This window comes from Perca fluviatilis, chromosome 13 (assembly GCF_010015445.1).
Source record: "Perca fluviatilis chromosome 13, GENO_Pfluv_1.0, whole genome shotgun sequence".
Taxonomy (NCBI): Eukaryota; Metazoa; Chordata; class Actinopteri; order Perciformes; family Percidae; genus Perca; species Perca fluviatilis.
The window spans coordinates 3,396,738-3,423,322 of record NC_053124.1 but is presented as its reverse complement, the minus strand read 5'-3'; the positions used below and the strand labels follow the sequence as shown (position 1 = coordinate 3,423,322).

At 39.5% G+C, this 26,585-nt stretch overlaps 1 protein-coding gene across 5 annotated transcripts in view; it reads left to right on the top strand.

Annotated features, from left to right (window-relative positions):
- The first annotated feature begins 1,669 nt into the window (after positions 1 to 1,669).
- The window catches only part of thrb (thyroid hormone receptor beta), a 168,663-nt gene continuing 143,747 nt past the window's right edge, over positions 1,670 to 26,585 (top strand). For 3 of the 5 annotated variants that reach the window (XM_039821152.1, XM_039821149.1, XM_039821148.1), the window contains exon 1: positions 1,670 to 2,065. The gene's annotated coding sequence lies outside the window, so the exon portion shown is untranslated. The remainder of the gene's footprint in view (positions 2,066 to 26,585) is intronic. The other 2 variants (XM_039821151.1, XM_039821153.1) reach the window with 2 other exon arrangements.

Below are 26,585 nucleotides of genomic sequence, written 5' to 3'. Positions count from 1 at the left end.
AGATTTTGGGGGGTCCCCGACAAATATTTTTAACATTAAAAATGATTGTGAAAATTATAGGTCTTTAGTGACGTTTTATATTTATAACAATAATTAATGTATTTCCTAGCGCGATTGGGCAGCAATCAGGGCAGCTAATAGCATCACATATTGTTGTTGTGGTCCTCCGGATACAGTACAGTCTATGCGCACCGACGTATGTTTATTGTTGAAACGCGGCAAAAACGAAGCCTCACAAAGACTGAAATCCCTAATGAAAATCCTGTAAGTGCTTCGATTATGTTTATATCTCCATAAGTAAAATATTTGGAGTTGGTGTTCCTATATCAAAAGTTGCATTAACTAACTTAGATACCCAGTGTAACGTAATGATTAGAAGAGTGCGTTTGTCAACGTTTCTTGCTAGCTGTATGTGTATGAAGCATAGGTATGAAGCCAAATAATCTGCCAGCTAACAGCAGACATATAGCAGTTAGACTAGTTATTCAAAGCTAGCATAACAACCTAATTGTCCAGTCAGTGATTTTGAATAATGTGGTAACTATTGGATTATTGTCATTTTAATGGCTTTCAGTCATGTTAGAATATCTTTCTTTTCTTTTTTTTTTTATATACGTGTCCCTAAAGATTTTAGTTCAGGTTATAGATTGACTACTTTAAAACAAAGTAAACCATCTAATGTAGGTACAGTTTTTATAGACATCATTATTATTCAATCGCGCTGGTTGTTTTACAAATTCTATTAACATAAGGGATGAGAAATGCCATTTGTATTTGATCAAACCCTTTGAAGGTGCATGGTGCTGCCATAATGAGTACACCTGGTGGATTTAGGTAACTTAGTTAACTTCCTTGCTCAAGGAAAGAATTACCTGTTATCCACTTTGTCATGTCAGGGATTTATATAAGGTGCTGTAACTTTGTTGCTCCAGAATTAGAGGGTTACCTGTTAGATTATAGCCAATCCACTTCTCCAGACACCACTACAATACTGGGACTAGCCCAAACCATGAAAAACATCCCAAGACCATTATCCCACCTTCAAAATATGTCAATATAATTTTGCCTGCAGCATATAGTGTAGCAAGGTAGTCTTCAGTATTTTTTATAATTACATTTTAGGGGACCCCCCAAGAGTCCTAAGTCATTTCGAACCCTGCTCTAAACTGATAGTTAGGTATCTACATAGGTGATCTACATGACATATTTTTGTCTGTTATGATTTGTTGAGCACACATGTACATGCTGACCCACTTGCAAAATCTGTAAAAAATAAAAACAATATGTAAGGAAAATAAAAACAGAATTTTGACCAAATTTTGAAGTGAAATTCAGTTTTAATTATGAATTAAATATCATTGAATTGTATTTAAATGCATTTATTGTTGTTTAAATTTAATTGAAATAATATTACAAAAAAGATTGCCTTTTACGTAGCCTAATTATAATAATAAAAACATTAATTTAATCAAAGCACTCCTCCTGGACACACACACACACACACACACACACACACACACACACACACACACACACACACACATACACACACACACACACACACACACACACACACAGACAGTAAGTTGAAGCAGTATGTTTCCTGCCCTCTCGGCATGTACCAGGCCAACAGCCAACCGCCATCGAAAAAAAAAACTTTGTAATAAGGGCGAGGCTTATTTTGTTCTGTTCCTGCCCGTGATTCGGCTCTCTGGTTTCCCGGGGCGATTAGTCGGAGGGGCTACAATTGTGATTTCCGTTAGTGTGCCGCTTTTAAAGCTTTGTTTTCGGCTCCATGTTGAAGTTTTTTTTGCTTCCAGAACACAGATTCTCGTAGCCGCATACACTGGTAGCTCAGATAGCCTACAGTACACAAGCAGACGCACGCGCACAGCCCTCGCCCTCGCCTGATTTGCACTAGCGCGGGTCATTTCAGGTTAAACCCTGGCGCTGTGTCCCGTTCACTCTAGCCGTCGGAGATTATCACTGGTTCCAGTTGAGGAGGAATGCACAGGCACTGGGACTCCGAGTAATACCTGGATAGGAGCTTCGCCTCGCATATGCGGTATGTTTCATTTTTTGGGGGGGGGTATTTTCTGACAGCAGTCTAGCCAATGATAGCCTCGCCAAACACTGGGTGCTTTACAGCTAGGAAGGTGTACATTGCGCTTCCTAAGCCAGGTGTTCAATGGTGTAATAATGTTCAAGCTTTTAACATCACCACAAATGTGTTACTTGTGTCCTAAGGAGGAAATCGTGTGTGCCGTACAACATTCAAAATTTCTGCAATTGAATGCTGCCTTGCTAATCAGCAGACGGTTTACACTTGGGCGAACATGACATGGACCTTTCCAGAATTACTTGAGTCTTTATTACAATTCGGGGTACAACTTATCCAACATCAGTGCATTATAACTGTTAATATTTAAACTTTATAATTGTTAACACTGCTCTTTTACGCCCACGGTGGTGTGTTTTGTCGGAATGAGATTGGAGGAATAAAAGGAGAATTGATCTAAAAAAGTTTAGACTTTATTACATTTCTGGTGTACTTTATTCACGCCGAATTAAACACTGGCTCGTAATAATTCATACAATTACTTATAATGAGTTAGTTTTTGCATTCATCTTAACAAAAAGCGAGGTACCATTAAATTGACAGATATCCGGGTCGAGGTTCTGTCACTACAAGAGAACAGCACGTATCCGGGCTAGCTTTTATAAAGACTTGAGGGATTTGGTTTAAGGACGGACACACGTTATCGTTTCCCTCAAATCCTAGGGCATCCTTCCACTGATACTGCTCGCCTGACAGTGTCTGGTTCACTTTTACTTCTGTGGTCTGAAATATGTCCGCTCACTGTTTCTGATGTAACCTTTGCTTTCGTTTTGGCAACATGAACTTCACCGAAGCGCTCGATCAACATCTGGCATGCAAACGAAGCAATTCTAATAATTTCACAGTGCATTAGTGACCTGAACGGTTGCATTTACGAACATTACGGTTCAGTGTATCGCCTAACATTGCACCATGTGAAGTCGGAGTAGTTTTTGCTAGTGCTTCAATTGACAAAATGTGCCAATAATCTTGGGAGCATTTGTTTGTGAGTTCAAAGGTTAGCTAGGCCTGTCATGTTTGCCTTGCCGTTGTTTGCAGCATGGTAGGTGACATGTTACCACATATGAGTATGAAAGGATGCGTTCAAAGGCTGTCAGGAAATGCCACAGTACTCGCACATGAAAGATCCAGCAAGGTGACTGTGGGAGTTTATTTGTCTTTCTCTGCGTGTCGAAATTTAAGGGGGCGGATAACATTGAAACTATGACACTGCAGCTAGTAATATTTAGGATATATAATAAAGCATGCTGTCCTCCTCAGTGCCAAAAACAGACAAATGACCAGACATATTAACATTTAGTATTTGAAACATACTGACAGACAAAGCTATCACTTCTGATTTTAGTCAGAATATAACCTGACAATCAAGTATCATATAAATTATTACATTATTTTATAAAATAAAATTATGACAAAATGTGTGTGGATAGAATAGAATACATACAGTTAAAATACTTTTGATACACTATTAGGGCTGTAAGATATGCGGGAAAATATGCAATAACGTTGTTGAATATCCCAATAACGATATTCCTTGGCATTAACAGATATTAAATTGTACTCAGTTCTGCTGCTTTCACTATTCTGCTAAAAGACAACATATATATATATATATATATATATATATATATATATATATATATATATATATATATATATATATATATATATATATATAAAAAAAATATGTTGCAGCCTTTTGCGATATGTTTATATGATATAGCGATGACAATAAAACATTGATATATTGTGTAGGCCTTATTTTGATTTTCAAACCAGCACTCAAATGCATGACTAGTCATTTTGACAACATGCAAAAAGGGGAGTTTCCAAGGCGCTACTGAAGGCAGCATCAGTTCTCAGCTGAGGTTATTTAAGGTCTTCCAGCTGCCTTTTTGCCAGTATTTTGCAGGAGCCTGGCTATGGAAGCATATTGGTGACAAAATATTTGAGAGCACAAAACTAAAATTCTAGCGCTACTCAGTCTGCGAGTCAGCCTTTGAGAGTGCACAGTCATGGATTTGGAAGAGCAGAATCCGATTTGTGTGCGAGGGAGGACAGAATTGGGAGCGTCGCAGATGATTTGAGCATGCAAGAGGAATTGTAAAACTACATTTGAGCCTTCAACAGCAGTGTTTCCCACATAGTGCGCCACACTATCAACACCACGCCGCACATTGCGTTATTAATTTTTTTAAAACCCTTCTGCATTTCCTTTCCCTGCTCCCCTCCGTCTCTCTGTCACTTGTGTCTCACACACACACACACACACACACACACACACACACACACACACACACACACACACACACACACACACACAGCTCCTCCCACCGTGCGGTATTTGGTGTTTTTAGCCCCCAATGTCGCCTTCCAGGCAGTGCGGCAATGGTTTCAGTTAGGGTTAATGTGAGAGTTAGCTGCCTGGAAGGCGATGTTGGCGGCTGTGGCTAAGTGGTAGAGAGGTCGGAAGGTTGGTGGTTCGATCCCTGGCTCTGCAGTTCCATGCTGAAGTGTCCTTGGGCAAGACACTGAACCCCGAGTTTCCCCCGATGCTGAACATCGGAGTGTAAATGTGTGTGAATGTTTATCTGATGAGCAGGTGGCACCTTGTACGGCAGCCTCGGCCACAGTGTATGAATGTGTGTGAATGGTGAATGGTTCCTGTACTATGTTAAAGTGCTTTGAGTAGTTGTTAAGACTAGAAAAGCGCTATATAAAAACAGTCCATTTACATTTAAAACACCATCGAGCCCACCGTGCACACAGCGTCTGTCTCCATAAAGGAGAGAAGACGGCTGGCGAAATTCACAAGTTCACGAAAGGTTGGTATATATCGTATATAACACCCCCCCCACTCGTAGTGATCAAAGTTGCTCACTTTAGGCCGTCTGCATCCACCACATTCTCGCTCCCATCGCGTCAGAAAGTGACGCTTGGTCAGCTGCCTTTGGTGTTTGTTATTCATGCAAAAAGTCTCTTTTAGCGTCCTATTTAGACGTGTTTGGTCAGCACTCTTGCCATGACGTTTTGATGCTCTGGGTCGGGGCGTACATTAACCCTCTGAGGGCATTTTTTCTATATCTTTTAAGGGTATTTGTATATAACCTGATCCCCATGTGTTTCATATCATAATGTTCAGAAAAAACTCAGCTTTCTGTAAGGTGAGGCCAAAATTTGTTCCAGAGCAATGTGTAAAGACATAATTTGGCCCTAAAGCAGAAAAGTTGATGTTCGCTTTTTGAAATTCCTCAAATCTCTTTTGTTTTTCAAACTTTGTCTATTTCAACTCAATTGTTTTAGTGCTTGAGATGAATTAACAAAAGTCTCGGGTTCACCAAAGTTGCGTAATATATAAATAAAATGTCGAAAATGAAAATTTTGTAATATAGCTTTTTGAATACAAGTGTTACACATCTCTTGGACTCGCCGGTGTGTCTTTGTCCTGAGAGGGTTAACTGACATGTGGCACAAGAACGGGACGGTTAGGTTTTTCACTTAAATAGCCTGATCAGAGGCTGATTATTGAGGCAAAACAACTTAATATATGTATTTACTTAATTGGCATTATTAACTAATTGATTAATGTATTTCGGACAAGACAGCTTAAGCAACTTTTTAAAATATCAATTGAGCTCGCATAACTGCCAGCATAGCGCTGCCCAACTTCATCCTGAGCTGTGGTCTAATCAGAAGTGGAAACATCCGAGGGCGTACAGGACCTTGAATGTTTATCCATAGCAGCTGAACTGGGTAAAGCTCTAACAGACAAAGGTGAGGCTACTGAAGCATGATGATCCGTGGCAGGTTGTCCAGCAGCCATATATTGTGCACTAGGGCTGCACAATGGATTGTTTTTTTAATCGTCATGGTGATATCAACTGGCGCAATAAATGCATCGCGAAAGGCTTGGGCCATCTCACAAAATACACCGATTTTTTTTTTTCTTTTAGCAGATATGCAGAACTGAGTACACTTTTTGTTTATTTATCGCAAGTAATATCGTTATTGCAGAACACATATTTTCCTCACATCATGCAGCCCTATTGTGCACACAAAACATTATTTATAGAGCAGTCCCAAGCCTTGCCACTCCTTGTATTTATTAAATCTATTGTGTCTATAGTTTGCTGCTACAGTCATCTCTTTAATGATGCGATGAGTTCAAATCTTCATTTGAAGTTTAAGCATTTTGTTCATGCTGGCGACTTGTTGACATGCATCTCTCCACAGACATTATACAAAATACTATAGAAAACCATCAAAGCTGGCTGTGATATTTTCTGAACAGAGCAAATCATCAGTGAAATGTAGTGTATCCACACTGCTTTACTAATATTAATCTAGGCCTGCCCTAGGCCAAGTATGCACTGTGCAGCTGGATTATGTAGAGCTGCAACAATTAGTAAGTAACACTTTATTTATATAGCGCATCTAAAAACATGCAGTTACAAAGTGCTTCACACACATGCACAATACATACGAAGAAATGCATAAATAAACATGAGTTAGAAAATACGAATTAAATTTAAAATAAAGCATAAAAGGTTGCAGCCCTTTACACAAAGGCTAATGCAAATTTTCACTCATTTAGAATTTGATGCCTGCAACACATTCCAAAAAAGCTGGGACAGTGGCAAGTTTACCACTGTGTTACATCCCCTCACCTTTCCACGTTTGGGAACTGAGGACAATTATTGTTGAATCTTTGATGGTGGAATTTGTCTCCCATTCTTGCTTGATGTACGACTTCAGTTGCTCAACAGTCTGGGGTCTCCGTTGTCGTATTCTGCGCTTCATAATGTGCCACACATTTTCAATGGGAGACAGGTCTGGACTGCAGGCAGGCCGGTCTAGTACCCGCACTCTTTTACTACGAAGCCACGCTGTTGTAACGCGTACAGAATGTGACTTGGCATTGTCTTGCTGAAATTAGTAGGGACCTCCCTGAAAAAGACTTTGCTTGGATGGCAGCATATGTTGCTCCAAAACCTGTAAAATCTGTAAGTTTCTCCCTGAGCTATGTCACTGTGGGATTGTAAAAAAAAAAAAAAACGCAAACACATCTCATTTTGAAATGTGCACCCACTATTATTATAATCAGTACTAGTGTCCTCAGTGGTTCATAGAGATTTGAGTGACTCCTTGGCACATAATTAAATGTGGCCCTCTATTCAAATATGTCAGTCTTCTTGATGATCTTTCTAACTGGCTAACTGAGGCATAGTCTGTTGTGCACATAATCCACACTAAAAGCAACACTACCAGGGACTATTTTTTTTTTATGTGTAGGACCAATTAATGCATCATGTTGGGCTTTTTTTAGAGTTATCAATCTTACACAACAACAATGCAATGAAATCATGCCATTCAATTTGTTTTCAATAATCCATATGCAATTAGGGCTGCACTATTTATTGTTTTTTTTTGTTTTAATTATCATGGCGATATCAACTGGCGCAATAAACGCATCGCTAAAGGCGAAAGACACTGAGATTTGTTTAGTTAGTTGAAAGAAAATAACTGTAGAAAACTGCACTTTAAAATGTTCATTGTTTCTTAAGTGGTGGCTTTAATATTGAATTCAGTGTTCAATAAAAGAATGTTGGTAACGATTTCCTTTCATTTATTTTAAATTCAACAAGCAATCTCTTGTATTTAAGCAGAATACTACGAGCAATAGAACTGAGTACTCTTTGAGTACACTATTTATGTATCGCAAGTAATATCGTTAGCAATATTGCATATTTTCCTCCTATCGTGCAGCTCTATACTGTTGCACTCTGGAAAATGTACATCTCATGTTACAATACAGTGCATCACTAAAATGGGTAAGATACATGAATAGTAAAGGACATTATAGAACCAGACATAAAAATGGAACAAGATGATGATTCATGACATGCAATGCGTAGGGGTTGTCCCCTCATTGTCTTCACTTACGCAGATAATGCAATAGTGCTGCTTTTTGTAGGCGTTCATATTGTATAATTAAGCAGCAGTAGTAGTAGTAGTAGTAGCTGAAGTATTCAACCTGCTAACCAATAAACCACGGTGTGATTTCGCAAACTCTTGTTTAGGGCTAGGCAATAATTCAATATGATAATTTATTGTCTTTCAATGGAATCCTATCGTGATGAAATCATATCGAGGTAATATACAATTACATTGTCTAAATTAATAACAAGCACATAACTGAATTTTCTTCGAAAATCAGTTGTGAAACATTTTCAGGGAAAATCATTTGAAGAATTGCAGATTTGTTTTAACACCACACTATTTTTGTGCACATTAAATTAATCAATATTTAGCTGGGGGAAAAATATTTTTACTCTATAACTTCACTTGTTTACCACATTATTGATTATTATACAGTATATCTAAAATCTCATTGTAAAAATTATAATAGGCACTCCTACAATATTGTCGCAATATCGATATTGATGTATTTGGTTATGATAAAAGCACAGCGGAAGGCAGTACTCCTGTACTGCTCCACTTGCGGCTGTAGTTTGTGAAGCCGTTGGCTATGTAAGTTGGCAAGTCCGTTTGCAAGCAAGTAGAGACAGACATGCTCGTAGTTGTACAGGGCTCACTTATTGTTCTTATAGGACAGTCTTGTTACATTCTGGAGGGAACGCTGTCTGGTTTATGAATTCATCTGATCTCGCTAAAACCGACATTAGACATTACCACAAAGTAATGAAATACGTGTGGCAGGGCACCTTTAAAGGAATACGCCCCTGGCTGTATAGGTGGGCCAATGCATTTTTTGTCTCAGTGCAAGTAATTAGGTTTTTTTGTTGGCTCACTTTTACTCACAACATGCTAACCGGCAACATAGGATTCCATTCACTACGCTAAGCTAAATAGCGGTGGCGCTGCCGGTGTTGCAGCAGACTAAAACGATGCATGCATAAAAAATGCGTTGGCCCACCTATTTACAGCTAGGGGAGACCGTGATAAGCCCTATTTCAACAAACGGTGGCGTATCCCTTTAACTAGTTGTTTTGGTGCCTAAACGTCACTATCGTCACATGATGATCACTTTTTCTGGCTAAACTCAACTACCACGGCCCCTGAAAGGAGTGTCATCTGGCGGTGCCTGTACCCGGTGCTGGTAGCCGGTGTCCCGGAGCACTGCAGCGGCTAAATCGTTCTATGGCATAATCTATTCACGTTACAGCACTTTACTTAGAAGCTAAAAGAAATGATTGGATGTAAACAAAATAAAATGAAAAGTGTATAAAGGTTTTTATTTCCATTTTATTCTATAACTAACTTGTACAATGTAATAGTAGTATTATATTTTGGACTCCCCTGATAATATTTTGTTTTGTCAGTTGTAGGGCTCCTTAGTATGAAAGCTAGTCCAGATTTTACAAGGTTTCTATTTGCTGCTTACAACCACAGCCTTCACTTGAACATGGACTATTACAGCCCCCCCTGCCCCCCACAAAAGGAAACTACAGTAGTGACAACAGCAGATACATTAATCTATCTTGCAGTTGCAATATTCAAGGTCTTACGAGATAAGTGGTTGGCAGATCTACCCCTGCCGTTGCTCAGATAACAGCTTTGAAAGGCTAGAATCAACTTCTTGTGCATTTTGCGTGTGTTAGGCTGACCTTTCGTCAGTGAAATGAAATCACATTGGCTGTAAGGGTTTCGGTAACAGGGTACAGGTAACGGGATCCAAAAGCCCACACCGGGACACAGCTGGTAAGTTTAAAGGCACTTAACTCCGTCACTGAGGCAGGATTACAGTTGGCAACTGGTGGACTGAATCAGACAAGAAGCTCTCTGATGAACAAGCAGATAGATAGGTAGGCCAACAGGCAGACATGTATAAAGTACTGGAGACAAGCCCAAATTCTTTTATTAGGAATAACCCCTTGAGATGTAGCATCTCGTTTTCAAGGGGGTCCTTAAAGGCAAACATATACAATACATTCACAATTAGATAAAACAGTTAACAAAACAACTTGAGGAAACCTCAAGAAAAACATACATCATCAGACATACATACATACTGACAAACAAAAGCAAAGCTCTCCTTCACACCAAAACCACCCATATCCTCCCCATTTAAACCATTAAATATTAGACAGTAAACAGTGAAGGTCATTCATATACAGTTAAAGGAAAAAAAAAAGCATGAGAAAAACAGTTGCAGCTTGTATGCAAATAATTAAGAAGAGACCCAGACTTGAGTAAAAGTACAAGTGCTCTATCAAAAAAGTAACTTGAGTAGTCCTCTTTCAGCACAACACTTAAGTGGAAGTACTAAAGTATTCAACATTTTTTGCAAGTAGTTTATTTTAAAATGTACTACTCAAGTACTGAAAGTACAAGTATTGTGTTATGTAGTTATTAACGAAAGCAGTCAAAAGTTTGAATATTGTATTGTTTATATTATTTAAAAAAAAATGTTTATAGTTCTTTAAAATTAAAAAGGAAACTTGTTTTTGGGAAAATAAAATTACTCTGGGCTGAGTTTTCCTAGTGATCAACAAGGCGCAGGATGCTGCAAATGTTGGTATAATATGGATTTAAGACAAAAAATAATAATTTATTGAATGAATTAAATTTGAACATATGTGTCAATGGCTTGTTGATTTTTACATTGTTAGTTCATTTCCTAACCTGGCCTGGGACACACATTCATACGGTTTGATAAAGTACTTATTGGACTTTAACTTATCATTGCACCTACAATAACGAGCGTAGCTGTCCTCAATTTAGGTCATCGTGTCATCTCATCTCCGGTGTTTTACCTGGTGTGTGTGTGTGTGTGTGTGTGTGTGTGTGTGTGTGTGTGTGTGTGTGTGTGTGTGTGTGTGTGTGTGTGTGTGTGTGTGTGTGTGTGTGTGTGTGTGTGTGTGTGTGTGTGTGTGTGTGTGTGTGTGTGTGTGTGTGTGTGTGTGTGTGTGTGTGTGTGTGTGTGTGTGTGAGAGAGTCAGTCAGTCAGTCGCGGGGGGGGAACTAAGCAGCAGTCCCGCCCGCTGCAGATCAGATTTGGTCAAATTTGCGGAAAAGTTGCAGTGATTGGTCAAAATTGCGAGTTGCACCAAATTCATGGTGATTGGTTGTAACGAGTAACGATGGAGCACATAAAAAATGTATCTGAGTAAAAGTATTAAACTCATTGAAAATATGTACTGAAGTAAAAGTGGAATTAGGAGAAAAAATTAATACTCCAGTAGAGTACAGATACAGCCTTTTTAGTACTTAAGTACAGTAGTGAAGTAGTTCTACTTCGTTACTATACATCTCTGCCAACAGGTAATCAGCAAGGGCATTCTGGCAACTTAAAGGGGAATCCTAATCCTAGACCTGAACGCAACCCAGCCTTGAAAATGGTTATATAATGTCTCCTGTGGCTCTGGAGGAGCTCTGTCAACACTGAGAAATGATAACATTGGGATTATCTCAGCATAGGCTTCGAATAGAGTTGTGGACATTTATCATAGAGGGTCTAATGAAAAGATGCCAGGGTTTTTTCCTGAAAGTAACTAAAAAGACCTATGATCTAATGATTGTAGTCAGACTTCTTTTGCAAGTTTTGTTTTTTTACCTTTTTGAGCATTTTATATTATACGTATTCCTGATCTGACACAGATTTATAGAAATAATAACTGACTACAAAGAGATGCCAAATGACCACAGAGACCCAGAATAACCCCAAAGAAAACACAAATGACCAAAAAGAGACACAACACCACTACAAAGAGATGCAAAAAAACACAGAGACACAAAATGTACGGATAAATTGCCCCTATTTGTGAATTGAAAAACATCACATTTTCTTGAGGAAGGACACCTAAACCCCCCGCCAAATACTCACACCTAAGTCTTCCACAAAAGGAGGGAAAACACTGGATGCTATAGAGTTGCACTGTGGGACCTGTAGGATCCAGACTTAAGGGGCTTTTACACCTACCTCGTCCGGACGTTTAGACTTTTTAGTTTGAGCCACACCTAAAGTACAGGTGTAAAACCTCCTCTGGACCAAACGGCCGAAATTTGGTCTGACTAAAGGAGGTAGTCTTGGTCCAGATCAAAGTGAACCACGGTCTGGTTCGTTTATAGTGTGAAAGCATTTTTTGGATGGTTTGGACCTTCGGACCAAATACAGGAAGCTCTGGCAGGCTATAGCATTTTATAAGACCGGGGAAGCTCCTGATAGCTCAGTGCTTACGAGAGTGACGATGGATAAGCTCAGAGCAGACAGCTGTCGCCTATCAGAGCAGATAACAAAGTAGTAGGTAAGGCTGAGCAATTTTATCGATTCGGCGATATAAATCAATATTTTTTCCCCCAATAAAGTATCGATTTTTAAGCCGCGAGTATCGATGCATAAGTCCCATTCAAATCCCCCGTGTTTACCCCCGTTCACGTTGCAGGAAGAGCGATTTGGTCAGCCAGCCGCTAGTGTCGCTGTAGAGCAGCCAACGTCAACTGGCGGCCCGCCGCCAAAGCTTTTAGTCTGGCCCGCAGAATAATCATGAATTCACAAAATGTAAAGAGGAAAAAATGCGTTCTGTTATTTATCATTTCAAGCATTTAGAGCAAAAACCCAGCCCCCTGTACTTACATCTCTATTCACATGCCTGATTCTGTACAGCGATGCCCGAGCTCCACACACACTGCTGAGCCGAGATGTGTGTGCGTTAAAACACACACACTGCTGAGCCGAGATGTGTGTGCGTTAAAATGCACACACAGCTGAGCCGAGATGTGTGTGCGTTAAAGGTTAAAACACGCAGCACCTGACTGGGAACGATACAGAGTTACCAACGGCCGCTGGGGCAGATGAACTCACGCTGGTCTCTTTTCTGTAAATAGGCTACAATTAAACCTTCCTGAATAGAAAGTCAATACTTATCAATGCACACCTGTATAGACCGGCATCAACATGTAGAATGCTATTTCTTTACGCAAACGGCTCTACTGTTTTGTAAAGAAAAGCTAAAACAAAAGCTGTCGGTTTGTAGTCTAACTGTTTTTTGACAAATTCTTGTAAACCTCACTGCTTGCTGAACAAACCAAACTCTCCGCTAGAGCGGACAATCTGGAGCTACTTAATATGCACGTGAATGACGCGATCGTTATGTTCGAGTGATGATGATGATGCTGGTTGTATTATTTTGCAACATCGTTTCATTGCAAATTAGGCATACATGACGAGTGCATAGCCTGCTTATCAGTCCATTCATCATTAAAGCTGGGCTTTTTGCTTTTCCACGTCAACTTTTCGCTTCAGCGTCTTTGACAGTGACATGTTTACCTGACAACAGCCTTTCTTTCTGCAAGCATTTTCCACCAATCAGGATGCTTCATACTACAATAATTTTTCCATAATCACAGACTTTAACCATCACTCCTCAGTGAACTGCCTCCTAGTCTGAGATCATTTTCTACTTAAAGAGCCAGTTATCTAGCCTGACGTGGTCATACTCAGATTCTAGTCAGAATGTGAGTCTGAAACCGCTCCATTGGGCTGTGATTATGGGGCGTGTTCCAACCGAACCAGGAAAAAAAAATGCCTCTGCATTCATTGGATAGACCTCCAACCAATCAGAGCAACAGAACTCAACTCAACCGTCAACAGAACTCAACACTGTATATTGTCTCCATAGCAACCACTCTTTGCACAATGCATTCGTTCTAACTTCCGACTTTTAGACTTTTGAAGCTGGATATATCATTTGTTTCTTGTAAATATAAATGTGGATAACGTTAATGATAGTGACATGCTCGCTACAGTCGCATTTATAGAGATGAATCCGAAAACGCGTTTTATTTCTCTGATTCACGGCTTTGTTCTAGCGCCGGCGGTCCCTCTCTTCAGTCTCTCTCTATGTCTCTCCACCATATAACGCTCTCTCTCTTCAGTCTCTCTCTATCTCTCTCCACCATATAACGCTCTCTCTCTCTTCAGTCTCTCTCTATCTCGCTCCACCATATAACGCTACTGTGCTTTCGGGCAGTTGTTGAGGCTCCTCCGCTGAGGATTTTAAAATGAATGCGCTGTCGATATCTTCTGTAACAGACGCGATGGTGGAATCTACACATCTCAACAAATCCAACCCAAGCGTTCTTTGTTGACGTGGTTGATTCTGTTACTGTTGATCATTTGTCCGACAATCTGATTGGTCCGAACAGATCCTGTTCGGGCAATAATTGCTTCTCAACGGAGCGACTCGATACCGAACTTCCCGACCTCGAAGTTCGGCTGGCATCCAGGCTACCAGTTATCATTATGGAGTGTCCATGTTTTTTAGGAGTTTGCTCACACTAATACATGTTAAAAAAAAAAAGATAAGAATAGGCTTATTAGGTATAAATTCATTTTATTTTCTTTATTTGAAAGTCCGGCTGCCACTGTGCTTAGAAAAATTCTGAAAAAAATGTAGTTGATGATCCCTGCTGTAGACTCTCTGTCCAGTCAGAGACATATATTGTGTAATTGATGTTTTCAGTTCAATTAATTAAATCCAAGTAAATGGAACACTCACAAGATGTCCCCAAAATCACTCTGTCCCCTTTTAAATCTTTCAGAAAATGATGTAAGTGTATCGAATTATATCAAATCGTATCGTTGGCTGAATATCGGGATATATCGTATCGTGAGCTGAATATCGTGTATTGTATCGTATCGTGAGATTAGTGTATCGCTACAGCCCTAGTAGTAGGCCTAGTTTATTTGTTGAGTGGTACTAAATGTACAGTACAGGTTTCAGTTTGTCTCGGACTAAATGCTGCAGCTCATCAAAACCCAAGTAAAGTTCCCATGTGTCTTGCTTCTCAACAAAGTAACAAAACTCAAAAATTCCCACACCAGAGAGAGGATACGAGAGGACGGGGAAGCCCATCTACAAACGCAGCTCACATACTGTATGTGATGACAACGAGACGTAGTTATGTCATGTATAGTTCTTTAGTGCGCTTGCATAACTGCAGTGTGAAACCAAAACTAACCGGATCCAATGTTTACAATGTAACAAAAACATTAACTTTGGTCGGGACCTTGATTTTGGACTTTCAGGTGTGAAAAGGCCCTTACAGATTTATGGATACTCAATCACTTTAAGTTTCCCTGAAATGGGGCTGAACGATGAATTGTTTTCAAATCAAAATCGAGATTTGAAGGAATGCAATTAGCCAATCCTGAAGCCCGCGATTAATCGACTGTGAATTATTTAGTTGAATGTTTGGTAGAACATTTGGTTTAAAACTTTTGATTTCTCTTTTCATTATTATATTTACTGTTTCTTCATACGATACATGCTGGCATAATGTTACATCTCACAGATTGTTTAAAGAAACATCCTGTTTTTAGTGGATCTTTCGTAGATCGTCAGATAATAAATAAAAATACAACACTCAGAAAGCTTAAAGACAAAACTTGCTAAAGCGGTACGACTGCAATCATTAGTAGATCTTAGAAAAGTCTTTTAGTTACATTCATTCGGTTTAGGTGCTGCCCAAAACGGCTCGGGGGCTGCACCTTATAATGACAGGGAAACCCCTGCCCATTTAATAGTATAGAGTCCGTACCGGCACCATGATGGGTCCAGTATATTGGGTCAGGGTTCAACAATAAGGGTTGCCCGATGGCCCGTGAGAAGTAAAACGCCACCTTGGGCAAGTAAATATAACGACCCAGTTGCTAGTTTCGGCGTCAGCGTATCATAAATGCTGTTATCGTCTTGCCTCCGTCGGAAAACGCTTGTTGAATGATTTGATGTGAATGTGCCGTTGACCAATCAAGAATTGAGTTGGTGCTTGATGCGTTTGACATTTTTTTACGCTTTTGATGCTTTCAGTGTTTTGTTCTCGTCATTTGACGTATTTTTTTATGCTTTCTTCAGCGTTTTTACCGGCGTTGTTTTTAACCCTTTTGACGCTTTTTAAAAATGTTTTTATTTGGATTTTTCTTTTTAAGTTTTTAATGCTTTTTTACATTTGTTTCTATGTTTTTTTTCAACGCTCTTGATGTTTTTTTCCGGAAATTTGCCTGACCGGACAAGTGAAAAAAAAACTTTACGTTGAACCCGTTGACGTTGATTCATACTACAAACCAATTTATCAGTCTGGTTGATTTGCCTGCCTCATGAGATTGCATTACTTTATTAATCAGTTTAATCCCAGCCAGGAGGCCTTGCTAGAAACAGATCAGTATTCTGTAAATCTGATGGGATGATATGAGGTGATTCGTGTTGCTCATTAAATACCTTTCTGCAAGTCTAAACATTGTGCTATCTTTGTGCTGTTGTACCTCACACAGCACTTCATATATTTCAGACACACACACACACACACACACACACACACACACACACACACACACACACACACACACACACACACACACACACACACACACACACACACCCTGCCTGATCTGGGGATCCATCTGTCAGTGTGTATTTTCAAAATATACTTTTAATTTGAAATACGAGCCTCTGCTGTTTTTATCTACTAAGACTGAACTTTGTGCTCAGTTTTACGCCCTGAGGACGTACTGTAAGATTTACATATCTTTCAAACACAACTGAAACCTCATCCCTGTGAACTCTCATTCCCCTGATGACTTGTTATGGATCTGATTATGTCAGGCGGTTTTTGTTGTGTTTGGATTCTATGATGATTATGATTTTATTTCTTGTGTTGGCTTCAGTTTGATGCTTAAACTTCTTGCTCTTCTGTAACATCCTCCACAGTTCGTAGAAGTTAGGCCAACAATTTGTGTCCAAATATGTGTCCTTTTACTGAATCAGTGTATTAATGCCTGTGGTAGCGTTCAGTGTTGTAAACACATGGCTGTTAGATTTGTGTCTGAACTCAAACTCAATTTTTTATATTTGTCTGATTTAAAGGCTTATACTGTTAGTTGTGTGGTTGATAGTGATGTTTAGAGAGACTAAGGGCCCTATTTTAACGATCTAAGTGCACGGCGTGAAGCGCATGGTGTGTCCAAATCCACTTTTGCTAGTTTAACGGCGGAAAAAAGGGTTGGTGCGCTAGGCACATGGTTCAAAAGGGTTGTACTTAGTGTCTTCATTAATTCATAGGTGTGTTTTGGGCTTAAACTGCAATAAACAATACAGAGTGTATGTTTTAGTATTGAACTGAAATGGTACGGGCGTCTTGGTTCGGTACATGAATTTACACGGAGAATACACAGTATAAAAATAAATAAAACTTGCGTGCAAATTAATTAATGTAATGCGGAACTACTGTTAGATATAAGTTTCTTTAGGGACACCTAATCTGTAGCCCCCCCCCCTTAGCTCTGAAGCTCCCGAGCTCCGCCTACATGTCGACGGTCCAGTGAATGAGTCAGAGCTAGCAGCTAAGGACGTGTAGCCTAGCCTATGGCGGGTGGTGGCGACCCACAACAGTTAGACTAGGACCCGCCGGCCTCTTTAAAGTGACCATATTATGAAAAAAACACTTTTTCTGGGATTTGGGGTGTTCTTTTGTGTCTCTGGTGCTTCCACACACATACAAACTTTGAAAATAATCCATCCATGCTGTTTTGAGTGAGATACGGTTTCTGAATGTGTCCTGCTTTCAGTCTCCTAGTGAGCTGTTCAAAATCGGCCTGAGCTGGCTAACCACAACCGTTAGCTCGTAGCGTTAGCTGGCTAATGCTAGCGTTAGCCGGCTAACGCTAGCATGCTACGTCGTTCTCAATAGCAAAGCATTGCTACAACACACACAAGTTCACCATAATCTACAAAAGAACTACTTACATGTGCTCCCTGGTTTAGAAGAAGTCTCCCAGCTAATCCTGCCTTGTAACTGACCAAAGTTGAAGAAACCGCTTTCTTTTACTGTCTCTAGAGTTAGCTAGCTGACATGCTCTACATCTGAGCTACTGCCATAGACAGTATATAATGGACCAACAGACCCCGTTGCTCTGGACGGAGACCAGTGAAGGCTATTAGAAGCACTTTTCTGGTGATACCTTGCTTTACTGCGCAGCCTACAACTGACGGAGACAACGTAAATGTGACGTGAGCAACGTGTCTGAAAGTTGTAAGTCTTCTGGTAGCTGTGCCAAGAGAAATCTCAATCATTCCCAATCTTACAGATACGGAGAGTGTAGGTATATGTAAGGAGATAACATAAGCACAGGCTAATTATTGCTAACTAACATGCTAGTTAACATTAGCAATTAAACCTAAACAGCTAATGTAAGTCGAAACTGCCTGCAAGCTTCTCCTGTACTATACGGTAATTCCTCTACTGTGCGACAGTAAGTCACTTGGTTATGACACAATCGTTAGCCTATTTTTACAAAAACGTTTGCTACGGAGCCATAACGTGAGCTACAAGGTATTGGAGCCTTTTATACATTGTCGTGTTTCTTTAGAACTAAACAATGGACAAATAGAGTCTTTAAACGCTTCAGATGTAAAGTTATTCGCAGTCAAGTGACGTAAAAAAAAAATGGCGGTCATTGGAATGCTGAGGTGATACCTTTGTAGCAACAAAATGGCGCCATCGGAGGTTCGAGTTCTGAAGCGAAGCTTACCCCCTTGGCTACTGCGCATGTGCGAGTGCAATCAAAGATAGTACAGAAGAAGATGAAAAGAGGTCTCACTCTGTAGTTAAAACAGAAACCAGGTGAAAAGAGGATCTGCAGCAGTGAGAGAGAGCTGTGCAGTACAACAACAATATGGTGTTTTTTGAAAATTAAACCATGTAAACCTATTCTGGTACAACCTTAAAATACAGTTATGAACCTGAAAATGAGCATAATATGGGCGCTTTAAGATCGCAAGTTTGGGAAAACGGTTTCCCAGTCAGTTACAGTAGTACAGGCGAGAGAGTGGTGGATAAGACGAGGACTGTGTGTCGGCGTTGTTCAGCAGTTGTTGGGTATGTGAGTGGAAATGCATCTAACATGCTAATGAATTAGAGTTGTGCCGATGGAAGATGGATCGTGATGCCACACTCCTCACCCTGTCAAACCCATTAATCCTAGTCGCGGGCGCTGGACGGGAAATTGACAAGTGCGTCGGTCTTAAACTAGCAAAGACACAAAGACAAGACATAGGGCTCCTTAAGTGGAAGCTACTTTTTCCCCCTTTACGTGCAACCTATTTGTGAAAAAGACCATCGCTTTGAGCAGACTGGATTGGCTGTAGTGATACATTCTCTCTCTCTCCTTGTCAGTTGTAGCTTGCTCTACCTTCTAGTAACGTTGGACGCAGCGGTCTCGAGTGAGAGAGAAAAAAGCGTTAACGTGGAATGCTATCACACTTTCTCCCCTCATTGGACTAAGTTTGTCGACACTACTCTGTGCGTTCATCAATAAGTAAGTCTGAGGTCCGGTAGGTACGGGACGATGTTATGCAGGATTTATGAATGTACGTTAGCAACATTAGGCTAATTCACGAGGGTGCTATTTTATGTGTGAGCTAATGTTGCGCATCTGTTCATGTGCGCTGCAAGAGTTAAGTTATTCAGTGCAAACATAACCGAGAATGTAGTTTAAACTCAGTAATGATGGTATATTAGGTTATTACTGTCGCTCTGTTGAAGGCAAACGTCCCACTGTACTGTCGTTACGCAGATCACGGACATCTGATTGATTTTACTGCACCGTACTGTGAAAGTAGGTCAAGTTGTAAAACCTACCAGCAGGGCACCATTTACAGAGGGCATTTACATGTATGTCTAATCATTTCTATGTTAACTGTTAACCCATAGTAGTAGAAAAAAATATTTCTGTAAAGAGATATGAGCTACGGCCGTCCATCACGATGTTTTACTGTAAACATTGTCAACTGCCAATTTAGGGGACATCGCCCAACCCTATAATGCATATCCAACGCCATCACCCAGATGTGCCAATCACTGGAACGAGACAAAAAAAAACACTGATATGTACTCGAACCTCGTTACAACATGCCATCCCGTCCACACATGAGGCAAACTAGTCCGTTCCATATACAACTAAACACGGACGTTGATGGAGCACGAGCTGTCAGCTGCACCCTCCGTTTCACTAACGACTGATGGTTGGACTTTGTGTGCTACGGAAATCTATCTCACGGTGACTGCTCATTTGAGACTGAGTGGGAAATGAAAGCGACCCCTGTATGCACACTCACCTAGCTGAGAAGCCACAGGAGGCCGTGGCAGAGTGGAAACTAGAAAGGTATGCCTGTCGCACTTAATAGCAAGAATACTTTCTTTTATCTTTTGTGGGGGAAGGTCTCGCCTAAGTAGAATTTTGTTGTTGTAATTTGCACTTTCATAAATACGAGATGCTGTATTTTCAGTTTTATAGCGGATTGTCTTATTTTGTTTACAAGTTACAGATGGAGTCTGGAGATGATGTGGGGTAGGCCTACTTATTGTTTACTGTTTACATCTTACTTTACACACTTCAGGCTGTTGCAGCTAGCTCAGGGGAGCGACTGGATGACACTAGGTGGTACAGCTTGAGTGTGTGTGTGTGTGTGTGTGTGTGTGTGTGTGTGTGTGTGTGTTGTAACAAGCATAGTGTGTGCGCTGTGCACGAGCCTAGGCGCATTTTACTAATGCACTGTTAAAATAACCATGAAATGTTGCGTTATTGACTTTAGACCAGGTTTGGTCAATGGCGCGATCACTTCCCGCTGCCTCAAGATAGCAATACGCCAAGAATGCACCTGAAAACCCCTCCCTGTAAGACCAGCACGTTCATGGGTGCAAAGATGAGCGCAGGTGCATTTGCTATTTAAACGATGCGGGTGCTGAACGGGAAATTGACACTATAGTCGGGCTTTGTGCTGCGCTGGGTGCAAGATAGGGTTCTGCATCTGTTCAGATTACAGATTATCTACAGACTGTTGTTTATTAACATCAGCAACAGATCGCAGGTAGAGCATTTTGACACCTACTCCGTCATAATTGTCTTTTTCAGTGAAATTCAAAAATATTTATTACCTTTTAAACAAATTAGTTTTGAATAACACAAATACACAGCCTATGAAGTAAACCACCTCTTTATTATCATAACACATTTTTTCTAACTGTATCCCCCCCCCTTGTCATTTTTGTTACTATGAACGTTTATAGGGTCAAGTGCCAACAACAAACAATTAAAATAATACAAAAATACAGTAAAGTCTGACCAATAATCACTTATATAATTACAATTTGGCATATTTAAACAAAATCAACAACTACCAGTCTACCGTACGCCTTAAGACCTTAGCTAATGTTAGCAATTAATTGCGGTAAAACAAAGAACCGTGATTATGTAAAAAGAAAAATGGACAATTATGTCATGATTATTACAGGCCTAGTAATTTCAGTTACAGGTAGGTGCTATCCTACCTGTAAGCCCAATGTTTATCTTATATTTGTTAACATTTTGGCAAATTAGCAACCCTAAAAGTAAGCCGAATTAGCTATTGGCAGTTTGTTTGCATTGTTACCCATAGATGTACAGACAACTATCACTAGATTACTTTGATACTGAAGAAAATTTGAAAATGTGATTTTCTCGGGCAAGTTCTTAAACGTCTTTTTTTTTTTCTAGGATTTCTGTACATATATTCCCAATGGACAGATTAATATTCAAAGTCTGTCAACATTATGGAAAGGATTTCTAAGGAGATTGACCTTTGTGTTAAAGAGTAAGATCCTTTTTTTAAACATAAAAACATTGCGTTCACTAAACCAACAAGACTCCATGTAAATAAACAGTAATTTTAGCATCGTAAAACGCACTTCATTCAAAGTCAACAGAAACTAAATGAAACTGTGAAAAGCTGTTTTGGGTCGTCTTTCCACTTTTCCAACCATCACAACTCTAGTTTTGGTTGAAATAAACACATAGTTTACTGATGTGAAATTATATTGGCTCTATACACGCTAGCATTGCTTTTTTAAATGGAGTCTGTTTCTGGTTAAACAGACAGGTCTTAAAGAGGTTTTAAAAAAGGTCTATCTCTGTAGGGATCCTGTCCATAATGTTGTCAGACACTAATAATTTGAGCCTGTCAGCGGCAGAAACAGAACTTATAGTGGATGAAACTGACGATGCACATTTGCCCCATAGGTTTACATTGCAGCTCGGTCTGCCGGTTACAGCGTTCACGCTTAATACTGGAACAATTTCAAAGATTGTTGTTCCCATCAGTCATTTACACACAAACATAGGAAAATAGGGTCCAGGTTGAAAAAAACGTTACCCTTTAAGTAGGGTTGGGTACCGAGACCTGCTGCTAATATGGCAGCGGTGCCTTAACGACCGGTATCTACCGGACCGAATAGCAACGCAGATTTCAGTGCCTCATTTCGGAGCCACTCAAATGCCTGCGCTGCTCTCTGATTCTCCGAAATGGATGTTAGAGGCAACAGAAACATCGCTGCACTTGACGCTAGTTAACACTACACTCGACAGCAGCTAACGTTAGCCTACCGTTAGCTAGCAACTGGTTTAAACATTGTTAAAATGCTGACAGCTGAACGGTGTAAAGTGTGACTGTATTTCACCGTAGAGGATCCAACAGCGGGACGTTAAGCAGTGTGCAGTTGCCATTGTTGGAAAAACAACAGACGGTGCGTTCACTTGAAACTGGTAGCCTCGCGGTGCATTCAAGTTATTGTAAAATACCCTTTTCCCATCTGGTGGTTGTTTTTGTCGTTCAACAGAAATTTACTAGTGAAATACGTTGTAAGTTATAGTTATTACTATATTATTAAATCATTTAATTTTGACCATATGGCCTTTAGCAATAAACGAGCTGTTCTTTAATGTCGCTGACTGTTGTTTTGTTCCCTTTTTTTTCTTTTTTAACTTTCTTAAAAAGTATCGGTTTACTGTTTTAAAAGTATCGCTTTAGCACCGGTATTGGGGAAAAAACCCAAACCATACCCAACCCTACCTTTTTAAGAGTACGACTTTTGACTGAAATTCACCTCATACATTATCTTTGCCTCACGTCTCTTTCTTCCCCCCCCCCCCAGCGGAGAGTTTTGTCTTTCTCTTTTGACTTTCTCCTGCGGAATGTCTGTGTCTATTATAGACCATATCCTGTAAATTCCCGATGGTTGCAATGCCTTCCGCAATGATAAGTTAAATTAGAAGAGCACAGCAAATATTTGATTCCGCATCTCCCCCTGTAATGTTAAACGTGTCCGAATGGGACCAGTGTTGTCTAAATAATGTTGATTAGGTTGTGCACCAATTTTTTATTTACTTGTCATTCTAAACTGCATACATTTGCCAAAGTGAGAACATTTGTGGTTGTTTCTCATGAGAGATTTTTGGATTTGTAGTTTTGTCTTTGCTTTTCTCACTGCTTGGAAACTACTCACTGCGGGACTGAGTTGGAAAATGTGATTTCACATACTTCCGTGCACCAATCAGGATTTAGCAACTTGAATCCGAATATGGCAGCGGTTGTGGGGTTGTTTCCTTATATTTCCAGTAGGGCTGTGCTCGATTGAAGAAATTCTTAGTCGACTAACACTCATTCAATTCTATCGACTAATCGATTACGACAGACCTGTAAATCTGAGTTTCTCCGCAAAGAGTCATGCAAAAGGATGCATATATTGAATAAGATAATGCCTCCTTTGCATATTTAAACACAACATTTCAGAAAACGTGTAATACAACAAATAATTGCCTTAATGAAAGTAATCAAAGTAGGTTTCACGGTGATGTCTATTAGGTAAAATGTCAACCCTTAATTCTTGTTTACCAGAGATGTGCTCGTACGTTTCTTGGAAATAAGTCCTTCAGCATGAAAAAAAGATTAAAACATGACTAATCGATTAAAGAAATCTAAGTTGACTAAGACCAAAACGACCGATTAGTTGACTAATCAACTAAGAGGGAGCAGCCCTAATTGCCAGGCAACTTTTCTCTGGTTTTACTGGTTATGTGGGATTATCTGAAGTTCCTTTTGCTAAGTAAAAGAAAAATTGCCATAATTTTAAAATGAAAAGATGGCTGTAGTGTGGCTTTATAATGGAAAAAAGGTGTTTATAAATGTGCACCATATGTGATTCTATGTTTTTCTTGGATGTTTTTAAAAGCGAGAGAACGTTCTTTGAATCCAAAAAGTTTAGGAATGAGGTTTTATGTCCGTCAGTGAGATGTTCAATAACCTTTGAAAAGTCTCGCCGTCAGGATCTGAACTTAAGTCAACACTTAAATGGTCTACTGTGTTTTACACTGAGCTCTTAATAGATAATAATCATATTTAATCAAAGATATTACTATGTGGCTTTTTAAATTAAATTAGGACATTATTTATTGTAAATTGCTCTGACAAACTGTGAATATGGCTATGTTAAACCTAAATCTTGTCATTGTACCATGATAGCATATACAACGTTGAACTGGATACTGGACCAAGAATGTACTCCCTAAGGAACCATTTCAAGACATTCCTCTCTCCCCCTGAACAATACAGTACTGGACTGTTCATTGACTTGCTGTTTGTGGTAGGTTTTTTAAACTATGGACTATCGACCAAAATGAACTGCACAGTTGCCGAAAGAGGAATGTTAAGTACGACTATCATGCTATGTCAAAAATAAAAATGTAAGGTTGTGAACATCAGGAGTCATATGACTATCAGAGTTGTTTGTCAAGTGTGAGTTGAACTGTGAAATTTGAATCAGGCACCAGAGACCTCGGCATCTCAGACCTCTTGGCCACCCTGACAACTAGAGTGTATATACACTACACTGTTAACATACAATATTCTGTTTCCTGACACCATATTACGATATCCAAAATCTACGACTATATCTAGTCTCATATCACGATATCGATATAATATCGATATATTGCCCACCTCTAGTACATGTAGCCTACATTATTGATCAAAAGTTTGGAATTTCCTGCCACAGAAGCTTGAGTGGGTCCAGTCAAATGGCTGAGATATATGAATGGTCTTAGATGCTTTTAGGTTGTAGAAAGTCCTCTTTACAGATGGATCTTATTTTGTGTTATGGGTTTGTCGTGTACATGGAGAACAAAACACTGATTGACACACTGATTCATGTACAATGATTCAGCCAGACTGAAAATTGAAAAGGGAAGAAAGAGACAAAGATACCTATCAGGACTCGAGAGTGCGACCAATTTGGTCGCAAATGCGACCAAAATTTGTAAGGGTGCGACTAAGATTTTTCCTAGGTCGCACCGGTGCACCTAACGTCCTCGCATCCGCTGCCTCTCCACTAACGAAGCAATGTTGTTTATATTGATATGGTTTAATGTTGCGTTACATGATCCATTCGTTCTGGAAAGCCGTGCCCGGAATCAGCATGGCAGGTATTTAAACATAACGGCCTTGTCCCAGAGTTTAGACTTCTAGCTATATGAAAAGATAAACAATGCCACGTTTTTAATAATTGTAAATAAAGCAGCTAATATCAGCATGGACAAAATCATGAATGTACTAATTTGCTTTTTTGATGATGACCTGGCCAAAGTAGTACATTTTTGTTTTCACAATGATTTATTTTAGGATTATGATATTATTGCAATATGTAAATCCACATTGACTCTTTATTTAATATATGGTTGGAAGAAGTACAAATGTATCCAAAACATTTTAGTCTTTAAAAATTATGACTTTTATTATTGTGTAATGCCAGAAGGACTTTAACTGTTTTGCCAGTCAAATTAACTTTAATGAGTGCATATTGAAATATTACACTGTTGGTTGGCAAAAAATGCATCTCAAAATGCATCAGATTGATGCTTTAAAATATGGAATATTTAAAATTTTCTTCTAGGGGGGGCCCCGGACCCCCCTAGAGGGGTAATATCCTTCTCACCCTTTTCACCCCTGACCCGTTTTCATGCCTGTCATATAGGAAAGGGCTGCAGGTCGGAGTCAAACCTCTATATTTACCAACTGAGCTATCCGGGCGTCCTCTCTCTCTTTTAATCAGTCTGTTAATGTTGTTGAAAGCTTATGAAGGAGCTTTCTCAGGCTTTTTATTTTAGATAACTTTCATTTACATGTGTTGCAGCTGTATATTTTCAAACTGGTAAAGAAAACCCTGTCTTTGCATTTTATTTTAATCACAATCTGTTTTAATAAAAGAGCTTGTGAAAAGTGGCTTTGACTTAAAACTGAACATTTAGCCCACTTTGTAAAAAAATACAGAGCTATATATCGTGTATCGCCATTCAGCGTTACGGCGATGTGAGGAAAAATTTGGGTGCACCTAAATTTTGTGCTGGTGCACCTAAATAAAAAAAGTTAAGCGCACCAGTGCAACCAAGGCAAAAAGTTAGTGTGGAGCCCTGCCTATGCAACAGCTGAATAAGAACAGAAGAAATCAGCAATTCATTGGTTAAAAAAAAACAAAAAAACTGGAAGCTTAGCATCAAAATATGTGCAGATTTAAATAGGAACAGGATGTTTCAGTGTCAAGTGGACAATAATGCAGCCTTTAACAAGCTTGAATTAACAGG